Source organism: Bos javanicus, chromosome 12, assembly GCF_032452875.1.
Source record: "Bos javanicus breed banteng chromosome 12, ARS-OSU_banteng_1.0, whole genome shotgun sequence".
NCBI lineage: Eukaryota > Metazoa > Chordata > Mammalia > Artiodactyla > Bovidae > Bos > Bos javanicus.
Window position 1 is genome coordinate 21134291 of NC_083879.1, and position 18294 is coordinate 21152584.

The 18294-nt window shown below is 42.7% G+C and overlaps 1 protein-coding gene across 2 annotated transcripts in view; it reads left to right on the top strand.

The window, feature by feature from the left end:
* Nucleotides 1-18294, top strand: part of WDFY2 (WD repeat and FYVE domain containing 2) — a 192597-nt gene that overhangs the window by 30435 nt on the left and 143868 nt on the right. The window lies entirely within an intron of this gene.

Here is an 18294-nt window from a genome sequence, read left to right on the forward strand (position 1 = left end):
TGCCTCCTGGAGACTGTGGTGTGTGTCTGCCTCCTCCCCTTCTTTCTCAGGCGGAAGTGACGGCCATGTTGCTAAGGACCTCTGTGTGGGGCGGAACCTGCTCTTCTCTTGGCCCTTTGGCTCCTTCCTTGGGGCTGGAGGGCTGGCCAGCTGAAGTGAGCGGACTAAAAATAGGACCAGTTCTTTAGCAGAGTGGCTGAGTTCCCTCAGCTTGTTCTTTGCCTTCCTAATCTAGTAAAATATAGTACGTTGAAGAATCTGATCTTGGAGAGTGGTGGGATTTTCACTGGGCACCTTCCAGAATATTTTCTTAATTCTTGATTTCACTTAAAACTACAAGTGAACCCAAATTCTTGAGAATTACTAATGACAAAAATTAAAATTCAGTTTTGTATAATTATTAAGAATATCTTCATTGTATGATCCCCCCCCACCATTGGAAAGCTTTTTGTCCTTAAAACTTTATTTCACAACTAGAATGAGCTGTGTGATGTCCTGATAAGGGTAACTGAACACCAGGATTAGCACAGGGTGACACCATATGTTGGTGATTATCAACTTCTCCTTAAGGGTCCTCTTGGACTTCTGTTTGAAGTGCTTAATGATTTGATTTCTCCTTTTAAAATTAAATAAACATGTGAGTGGAGAACTTCCCTTCAAACCAGCATAGCTGTTCTTCAGGAGACTATCTGGAGCCATGAAAATGTAGAGTATTTTAAGATCTATATGAAGATATTTGGCTTCACCATGACATGTAGTTTGGGTATTAACAGAAAACCTGCTGCAAATAACAGAAAATGTGACTCATTAATAGTCTCAAACAAATAAAGGGGTTATTTTCCTCTTGTTATTAATGTGAGAAGTCCAGAAGTGGGCATTTCAGGATTGGTCAAAGCCATCAAAGACCCAGGCCTCTGCCTTTCCATTCGGCCATCTTTAGTCATCTTGTCACTTCGAAGTCTCAAGATGGCTGCTCTCCAGCCAGCATTGCGTCTGCCTTCCAGGCAAGAAGGAGGAGGAGGGCAGATGGCAAAAAGGCATGTACCAGCTGTGCCTGTTCTCTTTCAAAGAGCTTCCTGGAAACTCAGTTCAGTGACTTCTGCTTGCATCTCATTAACCAGAACTGTATCATACTGTCGCCCCCAGCTGTACATGAGGCTGGGAAATGCAGTTTTTTGGTGGGGCAGGTTGGCATGCTGAACACAATTGGAATTCTCAACACAATTGGAATCCTCTCAAGATAATTCAGATTATTTTAAGAGGACTATTTTGCCCCTAAACTAATAAGACTCAGGAAAAATAAAATAAATGAACATTAATTGAAAGCCTACTGCATACTAGACACTGTGCTAGTTGCTTATGGGTGGGTTTATGTTATTTAAGCATCAGCACTCAGAAAGGTCATATGTACATTTATTTAAAAGGATAAAGTAAGTTCAAGGTGGATTTATAGAGGATTCATTTATTAATTTATTCTTTGTGGCAATGTTCTTGTGTTTAACCTATTAAGCTTGGAATTAATGTAAAGGACTATATCTTGAAACCCAGATACTATAATGGGGAATTTTTACAAGTTTAATTATATTAACTTAAATCAATGTGTTGAAGCATCCATAAATGGAGGCTTAGAGAAAATATTTGCAGTATAGATGAAAAAGTCTTAATATTCATAATAGATAAAAGCTTCTACAAGTAAATAATAAAAATTCACCTTATTAGAAAATGAAAAAATATGGAAAAGCAGCCATTTCTCTGAAGCAAATAGTCTGAAAAAGTTGGGAAAAAAAGCAATGCAAATGAAAAGAAATACTGAATCACTATGTCTTTGATCCCCAGCTTGGCAAATACTTAAAAAAACTGATAATAACCAGTTTCACCCAGATTCTGGGGAGAAAAAGCACTTTTATGTACTATTGGCAGTAGTGTTAGATTGATACCATTGTTTCAGAGAGCAGTTTGGTGTTATCTGTCAAAATGTGAAATGTACGTACCCGCTGACTTAGCAGGACCCCTTCTTGAGATAATGACATGATTTTACAAAGATGTTAATTGTGGCATTGCAATTAAATATAAATGTGGAACAAGCCAAGATGTTCATCAGTAGGGACATGTTTAAATAAATTATGTGATGGCCATACAATGTAATTATTTAACTGAAAAGTTGTCTGTGGACTATTAAGTAGTAATAGTAACCACTATTACTATATAAGTAATAAAGTATTTAACATGTATACTATTTTTGTGATACCTCTCCCTTTAAAATAAATCTATATATGTATACAAAAGAATTGGAGTAAGAGGTCTGACGATTTTTTACTTTTTATATGTAGACTTTCTATGTGTAGATATTATTTGAATTTTTTTGCAAGAGTGAATTACTTTTGTGTGTGTGTACATATTTTGCAAGGATGAATTAACGTTTTTTGAAAACCAGTAGAGACTTTTTAAAGCAGGATTAAAAAAAAAAGGAATGTAAGCATTTTAAATTCTATAAAAATGCTAATAGTGATTTTTATGGCTTGTCTTCTGGAAGTTATGGGGGAGCAGAAGGGGGCAAACGATGTGGTAGGGAGAAAACGGCCTGGATTAGTGAACAACCCGAATGATACAATATCGGAAAAGACATAGTATGTATCTTTCAATTACCTTGTATAGGACAGAATAGGCTAGATTATATTGCAGTGACACACAACCTCCAAATCTCAGAGGCCTATGCCACAAAGATTTATTTCTCACTCATGGTTCATGGCTATTGAGAGCTGTTGATCCCTGGGTTGGGAAGATCCCCTGGAGAAGGGAAAGGCTACCCACTCCAGTATTGGCCTGGAGAATCCCATGGACTGTATGTAGTCCACGGGGTCGCAAAGAGTCGGACAGGACTGAGTGACTTTCACTTCATGTTTCACTGCGGGCTCTGCAAACAGAGTTGGGTTGGCTAACAAAGCCTCCATCCACTAACTTGGACAGTGCCACTCACCGCGTCGAGGCGGGGACTTGGCAGATCCTGCACTGGCTTTTAAAAACCTCTTCCCAGAAGTGAGCCACCTCACTTCCACTTAACATCTCATCAGTCAAAGCAAGTCTCATGGTCATGCCTAAATTTAAAGAGGCTGGGAAGAGCATCCTACCACGTGCTTGGGAGGAGGAGCATTGGGGGCTTTGGGAACACCCGGATGACTCTTACAGCGCTTCATAGGGGAACTATAAGATGAGCTTCTATAACAGTGTCTGGCACGTACTTATGTTTTTGTTTTAATGGATAAAGTGATTTACGTTAATCTAGATGGATATCTTAAGAAATGTGTAAGAAATGACTTGCATATATATTGAATAACAGGCATTTGTTGACTTCACATTCCACTAAATTTGCTAAAGATAAAAAGATTTGTTTGGGAACAGGTACTTTTTTTTTAAAAATTGAGGTATAGTTGATTTTCAATATCTTATTAGTTAATTTTGTATATAATATATTGTATGTAGTTGATTTTCAGTGTTGTATTGAATAATGTATTATTCAATATTGTATAAATCAGGTGTACAACATGATTCAAAATTTTTATCAATTATATATCATTTAATGTTATAAAATACTGACACTATTCACTCTGCTGTACAATATATCCTTGTAGATTATTTCTTTTATACAGAGTAGTTGGTACCTCTTTGTTCCTGACTCTCTTGCCCACAGGCACCTCCCCACAACCACTAGTTTGTTCTCTATGAGTCTGTTTCTATTTTTTATTTTATTTTTCACATTTCACACATGAGTAGTAACATACAGTATTTGTCTTTCTATGTCTACTTAATTCACTAAGCATTCACCTCCAGGTGTCCCCCCATTGCTGCAAATGGCAAAAGTTCATTCTTTTTAAGGACTGAGTAGTACCCCATTGTGTATGTGTACCATCATGACCCATTCATCTGTTGATAGACACTTAGGTTGCTTCCATATGTTGGTAATTGTAAATAATACTGCTATGAACATTGAGGATACATGATGCATCTTTTTTAATTAATGGTTTCCATTTTATTCCGGAGAAGGCAGTGGCAACCCACTCCAGTACTCTTGCCTGGAAAATCCCATGGACGGAGGAGCCTGGTAGGCTGCATCCCATGGGGTTGCTAAGAGTCGGACACGACTCAGCGACTTCACTTTCACTTTTCACTTTCCTGCACTGGAGAAGGAAATGGCAACCCACTCCAGTGTTCTTGCCTGGAGAATCCCAGGGACGGGGAGCCTGGTGGGCTGCCATCTATGGGGTCGCACAGAGTTGGACACGACTGAAGTGACTTAGCAGTAGCAGTAGTACACCCAAGAGTGGGATTGCTGGATTAGATGGCAGTTATTTCTGGTTTTTTGAGGAACCTCCGTACTGTTTTACATGGTGGTGTACCAGTTTATGTTCCCACCAACAGTGTGTGGATAGGTACCTTTAAGATTTTGTGATGATTTTTCATAAATATTTTGAAAATCCTCCTCCTTTTGCTCATTCTAACTCTATGAAGAAAGTGTTTGTTATAAAGGAAATTTCTATGAGGCTTTTGGTGTATTTTTAAAAAACTCTAATTTAGTTAGGTTTTAATTTATATAACAATAAATTCCTATTTATAGTATCAGGGATGCATTTTATAACAGGAACTCTTTAGCTATGCTATCGGCTGAGTGGGAAGGTACATTACATTAACAGAAAGGACATCTTTTTCCACAACCCCCTATACTCTTGAAGTCCAAGGGCAGAGTTCTTTTTATGTTTTCATTTTTTAAAATTTTTTGTTTACCATGGATTTTTTTTTTTTTGGCATCAATTTTTGTTTTTTGGCCATGTCCCACGGCATGCAGGATCTTAGTTCCCCAACCAGGGATCGAACCGCCCCCTGCAGTGGAAGCGTGTAGTCTTAACTACTCGACGACCAGGGAAGTCCCCCTTAGAGTTCTTTACTATTGTGATGTCCATCATTTAGCCAGGAAGCTAAATGGAGTTCCTCTTCTTTCTACTCTTCCTTCCTTTCCCCATAGTGCATCCTGTTTTCTCATAAATAAGCAGACTTTTCAGGTCCTTAAATTTCTCAGGATGGAGTAAGATAAGACAAACGTTTCTCCTAGAATCTGAGAGGAGGCAGAAAATCCCTCCTGCTGTTTTCATCGAATGGTGGATTGAATCTCAAGAAATCTCGAGAAATGTGTTCAGAGCCTGATATGTTTGAGATGTAGGCCAGCTTTCTAGGCCTTCCATTTTCCATGCTAACTTGCTTGATTGCTTGGTTTTATTTTTCTCAATTCTCTAGTTGTTAAATAGAAAACGTGCTTTGCTCTTTGTGTTAAGGAAATTGGATGATAAAGGCTGAAGCTGCCCATGTGTTTCTGTTTAATGATAGTGTCTCCTGCCATTAGTCAGCAGTCTTTGTACTGACTGTAGCACTCCAACACCTGTGAAGAGAGCAGTCATACCTCAGCTGATGTAAGAGTTTGTGGTGCCTCTTAAATCCAAGTGACAAGCACTTCATGAACTCAACAGAATTTTGTCTTGTCCTCAGGCCACTTGGGCTTAGTGCTACGTTTTGGCAGCGCTTCCTTGACAGTATCAGTAAAGAGAGGATATGAAAGATAATTAACATTCTTTTTGAGCACGTGGACTGTGTGCCAGCAGTGTCTTATTACGCTGGGCTTATTAGCAGTGTGCTCTAGGCCAACAGATGGCCTGTTTCTAAGACTAGTTAGTACCAGTGGCACTGATAATAAACTAAGGCTCAGCAGTACGGTGCTCTGCTGCTGGCCTCCGGGCTTCCCGAGGGCAAGGACTGTATCTCGTTGCATCACCGTGTAGTCCCACAGTGTGCGTCAGTCAGGTCAGTTCAATGAGGGGTTCCCCTGATGGTTCAGGGGCTAGGACTTAATGTTCCCAATACAGGGGGCCCCGGGTTCAATCCCTGGTCAGGGAACTAGACCCCATGTGCCGCCTCTCAGACCCAGCGCAGCCAAATAAATATTACTTTAAAAACAAAAGGTTACTTCAGTGCCTGTGTAAGCGGATGGGTGAATGAAGGAACCAGTGGACATAGTCAGTGGAATCACCTGGCCCCTAATTTTGAAGAGCTTCATAATTTGAAGAGCCTCATGATTTACAAATCATTAATGGATCTTGACATGGTCGATGGATGTGGAAATGGAGCATAACACCGCCTGACTGTCTTGTATGAAAGGAACCTGCCTGTCTGTCCCCGTCATTCATGACATACGCCCAACCCACACTGTGAGTATGTCGCATCAGCCTGTGACTAATTAACCCATATTCTCACAGAACGTTGCTGGAATTTCCCTGAACACAGAACATCCCAGTTCTAGAAGGTGGGAGGTTTGCCAGCACAAAACAAGGAAGGCTCCTCCCAGCCCGTGGCCACTGTGATCCTAGGAGAGGGCGTGGTGGAAAGGAAGGAGCTGTGCCCCGTTCCTGTCATCTAGACTGCTGGAACGTCTGCACCTTCCATCAGACTAGAGAAGCAAACAAAATAAGTGATGCCTTTGGCCTCTCAAAACATGACCTGGGATGGTGAGCAGCAGAGCTCCAAGCGCGCAAAAGCAAACGTTACTGCGCTTTGTCTTGCTGACATTCATTCTCTCTCTCAACCCTGTCAGTTCCTTCCTTCCTCACAAGACCCACTTCTTCCAAAAGCAGGCAAAGAAAGAACTCCAGCAGAGAGTTTGCTTTAGTAGAGATTCTCCTTCTGGCCCTTCCAAAATTAAATAAGGAGCTCAGTTCCCTCTAATAGGACTGGGGACTGTTTTCATTAAACAAACCATTTTAAAATTTTATTTAAAAATTCATTAAACAAAAATTTCAAAAACCATTCGTTCTATGGTTTTTCCATAGAATGTGAGAGTTGGACCATAAAGGAAGCTGATGCTTTTGAACTGTGGTGTTGAAGACTCTTGAGAGACCCTTGGACTGCAAGGAGATCAAACCAGTCAGTCGTAAAGGAAATCAGTCCTGCGTGTTCATTGAAAGGACTGCTGCTGAAGCTGAAGCTCCAATACTTTGGCCACCTGATGCAAAGACCTGACTCATTAGAAAAGACCCTGATGCTGGGAAAGACTTAAGGCAGGAGGAGAAGGGGACGGGAGAGGATGAGATGGTTGGATGGCATCACCTACTCAATGGACATGAGTTTGAGCACGCTCCAGGAGATAGCAAAGGACAGGGAAGCCTGGCGTGCTGCAGTCCATGGGGTCACAAAGAGTCAGACAGGACTGAGCGACTGAACAACAACAACAACATCCTATTGTGGGTAATCAAAATAAGGATGAGAAAAAACAGTGGTGACTTTCAATACACACAGGCAGAGAGAATGGTTCCTTGTTTCTAATAGTCTGTAATAATCGCCCTTACAAGCCCCCTCCCGGTCCAGAAATGGGGGAGGAGTTTAACCATGGTTCAATCCACTGCAGTTAGTGTGATGTAACAATTTTAGTAGCATTTAGGTAAAGGCTCACTTTGAGACATGTGAAGTGTTTTGATTCTTGTATTTCCCCTCCCTCTGCATTTCTCTCCAAGATGGCATCTGGTGAGGTGGAGGTGGGGGTGGAGGGGATGTGTAGACCCACCTGGTGACCTCTGGACCCTTTCTGGCTGTGCCCTGGAGCAGCTGCCCTGGCCCATCGCCTGGGCTGGAGGTGGCCGAGGGTGGCGTCCCTCCCTGGAGTCGGCCGCGGAAAACTCTTGCTGGTGGAACTCCTGTTTTGCTTGTCATGCTCCGTCACGCCTGGTGGGGCTCTTGGCGGGCTCCGCTGCACTTTGGCTCTTGCAGGCATGTTTCCCCGCTGGGTCTCTGCCATGTTCTTCGTCCAGCTCACAGCCTAGCAGGCTGACACCACCTTCCCAGGTGCTCCGGCGGCCTTCTGTCCACCCCAACCCGCGTCTTAATTTCCATCCCACATCCGCCCAGGCAGGATTTTCTGGGTCTTCTGGAAACAAAAGTCAGGTGAAAGTTAAATGCTGGCCGTTGTTCTGTTTGCCTTTGCTCTAGCAAAGTTGACTTTGCTGACTGACCCTGGTTTGGTGGGGTGGCCTGCGGGGCAGTCTTTCCCCAGAATCCTAAACGGGAGGCGGAGAGAAGCCTCCGCCCTCTCACCTGCCAAGGCGGGGAGGTTGGCACACGCTTACCCACCTCCTTCTGTGATTCCCGCTGCCCCTCTTTCCCACTTCCCTCTGTACCAGGCCTCCCTCCTATCCTCATCCTGTCAGATCCTAACTTCCTTCCCTGCTCCCCCCGCCCCCTGACTGTGTCATGTGGCTTGTGGGAGCTTAGTTCCCCAACCAGGGATCGAACCTGGGCAGTGAAAGCGAGCAGCTCTAAAAGTGAAAGTCGTGTGGTCATATCTGACTCTTTGCAACCCTGCGGGATAGTCAACGGAATTCTCCAGGCCAGAATACTGGAGTGGGTAGCTTTTCCTTCTCCAGGGGATCTTCCCAACCCAGGGATCAAACCCAGGTCTCCTGTATTGGAGGCGGATTCTTTACCAGCTGAGCTACTGCACCGCCAGGGAACTCCCCCAGAACTTGCTTTCCATGTAAAACTCGATGAGCAAGTCCCATTGGCTTCAGTATGTTTACTGAAGTTAAAGGGATTTACAAAAGGACCTTTTCTCAGAATAAAGCCTGGAATTCCTACTGCGAAATCCTATGCTCCTTACCTTGCCCCCCTCCCCGCCCACTCCAATTCTGCCCTAACAGAAGCCTCACTGAGCCAGACAGTTGCCTTTGATAGGTTGGGGAGGGGAGGTGGTCATGTTCAGTACAAGTAATTAATAGCATGAAAATACTCTCTTCATTAAGTGTATAAGAATTAAAGGGATCTTATTATTATTGAGACTTCCCTGGTGGCTCAGATGGTTAGGAATCTGCCTACAAAGCAGGAGGCCTGGGTTCGATCCCTGGGTCGGGGAGATTCTCCAGAGGAGGAAATTCTACCCAGTCCGATATTCTTGCCTGGGAAATCCCATGGACAGAGGAGCCTGGCGGGCTACAGTCCATAGTCATCCGCACGGAGTTGGATGCAATTGAGCGACTCAGTTTTATTTAAGACTACTTTGAATTGAAGGGTCTGTGGACTTTATATCTTCAACAGAGTTGCAAATAATAAAGTGGGTGCTGCCTCAACTCTCTGCGTGAAAGTTTTAAAGTACATGGTGTGATGGTGGTTAGGCCCGTCCTTTTGTGTTCCCTCAGGCACACAGGGCAATTGCTATTAGAAAAAAATACAGAGATTAGATCAGTTCTAGAGTGACTACGTGGTACCAGTGACTCTAAATCTTGGGTGGAGGGGTTAAAAGAAAAAAAAAAGAGCTTCAACATTAATACGATGATGATGAAACTGCCCCAGTTAGTAATACAGTAGAATTTTCTGTTTTTAAATCAACAACAACAACAAAAAAAACAGACTTCCCTTGATCCTTTTTTCTTAATTTTATCTTTTTGCTCAATTTAATTAGATATGGAAAGCTAAGAGTGTGGCAGCGGCAGGGGGGCGGGTGGCGAGAGAGAACGAGAATGATGGGTTATTTAGCTTCATATAAAACAGTGCATTTTAGGTTTATAAAATTGCATTGAAATTGTACGTCATTATTATTTCCTGTTTCACTAGCCGTAGGATTAACCCCAAACACATTTATGCCGTGCTTTCTCCCCACTCCAGGAGGCCACATGCTAGCTGTGTGGGGCTTTTGTAGTATTTGCCTCCTTGAAGATGGTATTTGAATTGTAAAAGGATGTTTAAGTGGAGCACTTAACATTCCTCTCTGAGTTCCCAGTCCCTTCTTCTTTAGTTAGTTTCTTTGTTTTAATTCAGTTCAGTCGCTCAGTCACTCAGTCGTGTCCGACTCTTTGTGGCCCCATGGACTGCAGAATGCCAGGCTTCCCTGTCCTTCACCAGCTCCCGGAGGTTGCTCAAACTCATGTCCACTGAGTCGGTGATGCCATCCAACCATCTCATCTTCTGTCGTCCCCTTCTCCTCCTGCCGTTAATCTTTCCCAGCATCACGGTCTCTTCCAATGAGTCAGTTCTTCACATCACGTGACCGAAGTATTGGAGCTTCAGCTTCAGCAGAAGTCCTTCCAATGCATATTCAGGACTGATTTCCTTTAGGATTGACTGGTTTGATCTCCTTGCACTCCAAGGACTCCCAAGAGTCTTCTCCAACACCACAGTTCAAAAACATCATCTTTCTTTATGGTCCAATACGTACATCTATACGTGACTACTGGAAAAACCATAGCTTTGGTGTGTTTACTAAAAAGACGTACAACTTGAGAGTTGCGAGTTAAGTTTTATTTGGGGCAAAATGAAGACTGCAGCCTGTGAGGCAGCATCTCAGATAGCTCTGAGAGACTGCTCCAAAGTGGCAGCGGGGGAAAGTCAATAATTAAGGTTTTGGTGAAGGGGGAGTTTAATACCATGAAGCACTCATTTTACGAAAGGTTTTTTTGTTAGTCTTGAGGATCTGATGTCACCATGAAGGGATTTAGCGCTTCTCTAGACATGAGCCATGAAATTAAAAGATGCTTACTCCTTGGCAGGAAAGTTATGACCAGCCTAGACAGCATATTAAAAAACACAGACGTTACTTTGCCAACAGAGATCCGTCTAGTCAAGGCTATGGTTTTTCCAGTAGTCATGTATGGAGTTGGACTATAAAGAAAGGTAAGCGCCAAAGAATTGATGCTTTTGAACTGTGGTGTTGGAGAAGACTCTTGAGAGTCCCTTGGACTGCAAGGAGATATCTCCCACTAGTCCATCCTAAAGGAAATCAGTCCTGAGTGTTCACTGGAAGGACTGATGCTGAAGCTGAAACTCCAATACTTTGGCCACCTGATGCGAAGATCTGACTCATTTGAAAAGAAAGACCCTGATGCTGGGAAAGATTGAAGGCGGGAGGAGAAGGGGATGACAGAGGATGAGATGATTGTATGTCATCACCAACTCAATGGACATGATTTTGAGTAAACTCCAGGAGGTGGTGATGGACAGGGAGGCCTGATGTGCTGCAGTCCATGGGGTCGCAAAGAGTCAGACATGACTGAGTTACTGAACTGAACTGAGATATGAGGAAATGCGAGGATTGAGGTCACAAAATCTGTTCCTAAAAGCATGCAACTATCTAAAGACCTGTCCCACCAGATTCCCTGTAGCACAGAGTGCCTCACTCCACCCTGAACTCCCTCAGGGGTTGTTGAAGGTCAATAGCTCTAAAAGCTTGGGATTCAATCTCCGTAGAGGCAGATGGCAAATGCCTTTGTAGTTCAGTCGTTGGCAGTGCTCTTGGTAAGTGCCAGTTTGTAGTTGACAGTCGGCAAAGGAATGTCTCTGCTTTTTAATATGCTGTCTAGGTTGGTCATAGCTTTTCTTCCAAGGAGCAGACATCTTTTAGTTTCATGGCTGCAGTCACCATCTGCAGTGATTTTGGAGCCCCCAGAAATAAAGTCTGACACTGTTTCCACTGTTTCCCCATCTATTTCCCATGAAGTGATGGGACCAGATGCCATGATCTTAGTTTTCTGAATGTTGAACTCTAAGCCAGCTTTTTCACTCTCCTCTTTCACTTTCATCAAGAGGCTTTTTAGTTCCTCTTCACTCTCTGCCATAAGGTTGGTGTCATCTGCATATCTGAGGTTATTGATATTTCTCATAGCAATCTTGATTCCAGCTTGTGCTTCATCCAGCCCGGCATTTTAATTATTGCTCCTTATTTCAGTCTTGTGAATCTGTCTAAATCTGCATAAGCCCACACCCACTGTCTTGCAGCCACTGCTCCCATGATAGCCCTCTGGTGGGTAAATGATTGTTCTTTCCTGGCCAACAAGCACACATTTACAGTATCCTGTAGCTCAGGGGTTCCTGGCCTCCAGGATCTAATGCCTGATGACCTGAGGTGGAACTGATGTAATAAGAATAGAAATAAAGTTCACAAGGAGTGTAACACGCTGGTTTCATCCTGAAACCACCACACCACCCCGCTGTCTGTGGGAAAATTGTCTTCCACTAAACCAGTTCCTGAACTGAACTGAACTGAAACCAGTCCTTAGTGCCAAAATGGTTGGGGACCAAAGCTATAGACCACTGGTTGGTTCCAGAGACAGCTGTGCAACAGCTAAGCTGCCCTACGTATATGCTAAGTCACTTCAGTCGTATCTGACTGTAGCCCTTCAGGCTCTTCTGTCCATGGGATTCTCCAGGCAAGAATACTGGAGTGGGTTGCCATGCCCCTCTCCCTCCTCCAGGGGATCTTCCGAACCCAGGGGATTGAACCCACAGTTCTTATGTCTCCTGGCGGGTAGGTTCTTTACCACTAGTGCCACCTGGAAAGCTTCCAAGTTTTAAATTCTAAACCTGGGGGAAGTCAGTAACATGAAAATTAACCAGTAGGAAAAAAAAAAAAAGAAAATTAACCAGTAGGAATTTTAGGGTAACGTTCATTCATTTGTTCATTTACTAAACATTGTGAACAATATGCTTAGTACTGTGCTGGGCTGTGAGCATAAAAACACAGGACATACCATTCTTCCAAAGCTCACAGAGGCACCAAGGTAACCAGTTACAGCAGAGAAGTTAAAGTAGAGAAAAGTGATCCAAATTGCAACACTTCCGGCCAACAGCACGGCTTGTGGGATCTTAGTTCCCCAACGAGGGATTGAACCTGCACCCTCATTAAAGCTCAGAATCCTAGCCACTGAACTGCCAGGGAAGTCTCTAAATTGCAACACTTTTAAAAGTAAGGGTACACTTAAAAATAGTTAAGATGGTAAATTAAAAAAATTTTTTTAATTGGAAGATAATTGCTTTACAATGTTGTGTTGATTTCTGCAGTATGCAGCAACTGGAATCTGTAATTGTGTATATAGATCCCCTCTGTCTTGAGCCTCCCTCCCCTCTCCCATCCCACCGCATGTTGTATGTTTTCCTTACAATTGAAAAAAAGAAAAGGGTTAGTAGTTTTTTTAGGCCAGGACCACAGGCATACACCAGGATAGTCCTGGGCGAGCCAAGTGAATGGATAGTGTAAGTCAGAGCTATACTAGAAAGATGGAAGGGTCAGGGGGTGGATGGGGTTGGTGGGGAGCAGGGAGAATGAGTGGAAGGCGAAAGCATACTGGCCTTACTTTCCTCATCTGTAAAATGGGTATGATTATAGCATCTAATCCTGGGGGTCTTCATGAAGATTCAGTGAGTTAATTCAAGCTCCTAGAATTCTGCCTAAGAGTTCAGGATATTTTTAAAAGTCTTTCCACCCATTTTTCAGTAACCACCTGTTACTTTCCTTGGTTGTAGATTTTTTTTTTTTACACAGTAACCTCTCAATAGGTGTTCGTGGTTTAATCTTTTCTTTAAAAAGTTATTTTACTTTATGCTTTATCTTTTGACTGTGCTGCATGGCACGTGGGATCTTAGTTCCCTGACCAGGGATCAAACCTGTGCCCCCTGCATTAGCAGCACAGTCTTAACCACTGCATTGCCAAGGAAGTCCCTGTGGTTTAACCTATAGAACTCATCTAGTCTCATCAGTGAAGCCACTTCTCTCTCCAGCATGCCACAGGTCAGAATGCACATCCTGCAGACATTTGGAAGCTATCTTATTTCTCATCCCCTCTAGAAATTCAGGATATACTCTGGTTTCTGTCCTCCCAATCTTGTCATCATTTCTGTCTTTCCACAACAGGCAGTTTTATAGGCAACTCTTCGTAAAGGAATGGACCCTTGTTTAATGTAGAGAAGTAATTTTTTCACCTCCCACCCCATGCTTTTAAAATAAAGGGTAGAATAAACAGAAATAATTAGAAGACTATGCTCTCACTGTCACCTCATATTCCTTTCAAGAGCAGTCTTTGAAGTGGCTGAACCCCATTTTGAGATAGCGTAATTAGGGACGAAGGATTAGAGCAAGGATCAGGTTGGGAGACACCAACAGAAGTGAAATTGATTCATTTAATCAGAGACTACTCCAGGCACCTGCCTTTCTTGGGGTAGCTGTGGACAGATTACTGCTGGGTTCTGATAGGATGAATTTGCTAAAAGCAGGAGTTCAGATTTCATCACAGATACTCTAACCCTGTATTTCAGGTCTTGCCTGATTGTTATTCTCTGTTCCCAAGAACTGTGGTGTGAGCCATCACTCTTCCACTTTTAAGACTCTTGATTTGCTTGTCATGTTCCATTCATTGCTGGGAGTGGCAGGAATCTTACGTGCTGGGATCTTGAATCTTGAACAACGGCCTTAGGCCGCCTTCATTCTGCTTGTTTTTTGTTTTTTTTTTTAAATTTTATTTTATTTTTAAACTTTACAATATTGTATTAGTTTTGCCAAATATAAAAATGAATCCGCCATTCTGCTTGTTTTAATTCCACTGGTGTTCAACAAATATTAGTTGAGTTCTTGATTGTATTAGGCACTATTCTAGGGAGGGGATACTATTTTGGGGGAGAAAGGAACAATGATCGTAATAGGTAAGTAAAGACAGTGTTGCAAAGTGATAAGCACTGTGGGGAAAAAAACCCAGAGCAGAATAAAAGGACTGGGAATGCAGATGTAGGGGCAGGGAGGGAGTTGATATTTCCACTTTTTTATAAATGAATGGTGAGGATGGTCCTCACTGAGAAGGCAGGATTTGAATCAAGACTGGAAAGATGAGGAGGTTAGCCATGGGGCCATCTGGAAGTGAGTCTTCTTGGCAGAGGGAACAGTTGGTGCAAAGGCCCTAGGGCAGTGGTCAGTGTTGGTTTTCCTGGTGGCTCAGACAGTAAAAAATGGTAAAGAATCCGCCTGCAATGTAGGAGACCCGGGTTTGACCCCTGGATGGGGAAGACCCCCTGGAGAAGGGAGTGGCTACCTACTCCAGTACTCTTGCCTGGAGAATCCCATGGACAGAGGAGCCTGGCAGGCTACGAGTCAGTCGCCAAGAGTCAGACGTGACTGGGCAACTAACACTTTCACTTTTCAATTTCAGTGTGGCAGGAAGGAGAGTGCTAAGAGATGTGGCTGGGGACTGTCAAAGGGTGAAAGATTGCATTGTGGACCATTGAGAAGATGTTGACTTTTAACTGTGGTAAAATGGGAGCCATTGCAGAGCTTTGAGCAGAGGAGGGACGAGATTTGACTTGTTTTAATAGTATCAACGGCTGTTGTGTAAGTGATAACTAGGTTCTGGGTGGGGCTAAGTGTGGACAGAAGCTGGGGGCCAGATCGCAATAGGAGAGATGATGATGACTGACCTGTGTGATGATGGCAGAGGTAGTGAGAGGTGACCTGGATTCGATCCCTGAGTCGGGAAGATCCCCTGGAGGAGGGCATGGCAACCCGCTCCAGTACTCTTGCCTGAAGAATCCCATGGACAGAGGAAAGTGTCGGGCCACAGTCCATGGGGCCACAGAGTTGGACACAACTGAGTGACTTTCACTTATGTAATAAAAGAAAAAAATGTATGTTTATCTTAAAAGTAGTCATCTGTCCTTAAAAAAAAAAAAAGGCAAAGATATTTATGACATACAAAGCAAAATTGTTTTACCCCACCCATGGCAGCCGCCACTCATGTTTGGTACCTATTCTTCAGTAAGATTCATTTAAAATATTCCTCAGTTTGGAGGACTTCAGAATTTCAGTACAAAAATGTCAGTCACTTATAGGATAAGTATCTCTGGACTTGAGAGCTAAGCACAAATATTATCGAGGCCAACCAAAATCCTGTGGAATTCAGCCAGGATGAGGCAACTCAGGCAGGGTATGGCCAGCCCTGGCTGAGGGCAGAATGCTGACAGCGCATGGTGAGGTGCAGCCAGAACTTCGGAAAGGAAACTGGTATCAACGGAGGGAATTTTCACCTGATGCAGCATTTAACACTTAGCCCTCCAGCCAGTTCCTTCCTTTGGATCAGCACTGTCATACCTTGCTAAGAATTAGTGAATTCTTCAGTCCTAGCTGGGGGACCCAGAGTCCCCTGGCCACTACCTCAGACCTGCTCCCACCAGCAGCCTTCTGGGGAGAGTCTGCAGGGAGACAGATGCTGAAGGGGAAAGAATATTCTAGAATTTCACTTGAAAATCTCCAACTCCTAAGTAAGTGATGGAATGAGACCTGAGTTTGTCTTTAGAACATAAAATTCTTCCACAGTACAACCCAGATCTTCTCTTGTTCTTGACAAGTACTTGTGACAGCCTTGCTCTGTGGAAGGAAGACAGAGATACACGAAGCGTCTTCTGACATGCAAGGCTCATTAAATTGCTCCTTCCTCTTTCTCTGCTCCAAAGGCTCCTCTCCAGTGGCTCCAACCATTAATATTGATGGACAGTGAAATCGTTGTTGTTGTTGTTGTAAATTGCAGATATTGATAGTTTGTTTAATTTTATATATGAAGTATACTGCATTTCATAATTTATGTGCAGAATGCGGCAGGACCTAAAATAAAATGAAACCGGCCTAACAACAATTTCTATTTCAGTGAAGTTTTGGTTCACAGTTTGGTGTTTCCACATTCCTGTCTTCAGTGCCTCCTGTCACGTTACTGAAGACAACAATAACCAAAAAGGCAAAAATTAAATTCCATTCCTTGTGGTTGGAGAAGAGGAGACAGGATGACCTTACTTGATGGACCAGATGAAGGGCACGTGCCTGCTTTACTCTGTCATGATTTAACTGAATGGAATTTTCTTCCTTGAGGCTTTGTAATGTCTAAAAAGGACCTAAGAAACTGACTGACCAGCATTTTAAAAATAGCTCATCACTAGAGATAGAGCAGCAGGATAAATTCTTTGCAGAGTTTAGCCCTCTTCAAACGACATCTTTGTGTGCCCAGTGGAACTTTTCTGTTTATAACTGTGATTTTTTTTTTTTTTTTTAACATTTTGACTACAATCTGAGTTCCTCTGCCAGGGATAGAACCTGCACCCCCTGCGTTGGAAGGCGAGTCTTAACCACTAGACTGATGAAGGTCCCCGCTGTGATCCATTTTGATGGTTTTAAACCATGCCTTGACAGTTTCCTTGTGTATCAGATTAGGACTTTCTCTAGAGTATTTCTCATGTATTCTTTGGTTTTGAAGTTGAAATTCTGAAATTCACATTTGTAGTTTTAAGCTATGGAGAAGCAGTCTTGGAAAATGCCTATGAAGTTAGCTGATTAAGTGATTCTCTAGGCTGGGAAGTAACTGACACACACCAAATGGATTGTGTAGGCTTCTCTTAGCCTGCTTTGGTCTAGATGCTTATTTTCTCTACAGTAGCTTTAGGAGCACAGATCGTTACTGGTATTAATGCAATACCTAAAAGAATTGGAGCCCCTTGAAAACTGATGCAGTCTAATCATGAATTTGTTTTAATGTTGTCTTTATGAAATATGAGATGAATTGGGGGTAGATTGTATTTAAATTTCCCAATTTAACATGATTTTCGGAAAGGCTCTTGAATGATGGGATTCCTCATGGCAAATGCTCTCTTTAGCTATTCTTACTATTCTGTGTTTATCTGTAAAGTTTGTAGTCAGTGTCATGAGATAAAGGCATGTGAAAGGGAACTGTTACATTCTGTACAGATGTTACACACTACATAGAGGATAATCATTAACAACATAACAAGCTTTTTATATAAAACTATTGTGTGCGTAGTGGAGAATTAGAAAATTCTTACACACAACACATCACTTTAAAAGAGTTCTATTTGGAAAGCAAGGAGAACATACTTATGCCATTATGGCCAAGGAGTATTGAGCCCTTTTCTTCAGTAGTTCTTCTCTTTTTCTTTATATATATATATATATATATATTCAGTTTATGCACATATTACATTCTTTAAAATATATGGAAAGTACAAAAGTCTGTAAAGCAGGATCCCACCATCTTGAAACAACCAGTATTAAGAGATTTTTCTTAACTCTTATTTTCTTCTGATTTTAGTATAGTTAAGATCTTTTAATATACACAGTCTTCTCAGCCTTGTATTCACCTGTCATGATTTCACTAGCACAGTGAAGGTGATAGGGTGGAAATATGAAGCCTGGCCACTAAGGATTTATTTGAGCTATTGAATCAACCTGGAACTGCCTGCCTTCTAGTCTTTTTGTTTAAATCTCTTTGATTGGGTATTCTGTTATTTGCAGCTTAGTTCGGTTCAGTTCAGGCACTCAGTCGTGTTTGACTCTTTGCAACCCCATGAACTGCAGCATGCCAGGCTTCCCTGTCCATCACCAACTCCCGGAGCTTGCTCAAACTCTGTGTCCATCGAGTCGGTGATGCCATCCAGCCATCTCATCTTCTGTCG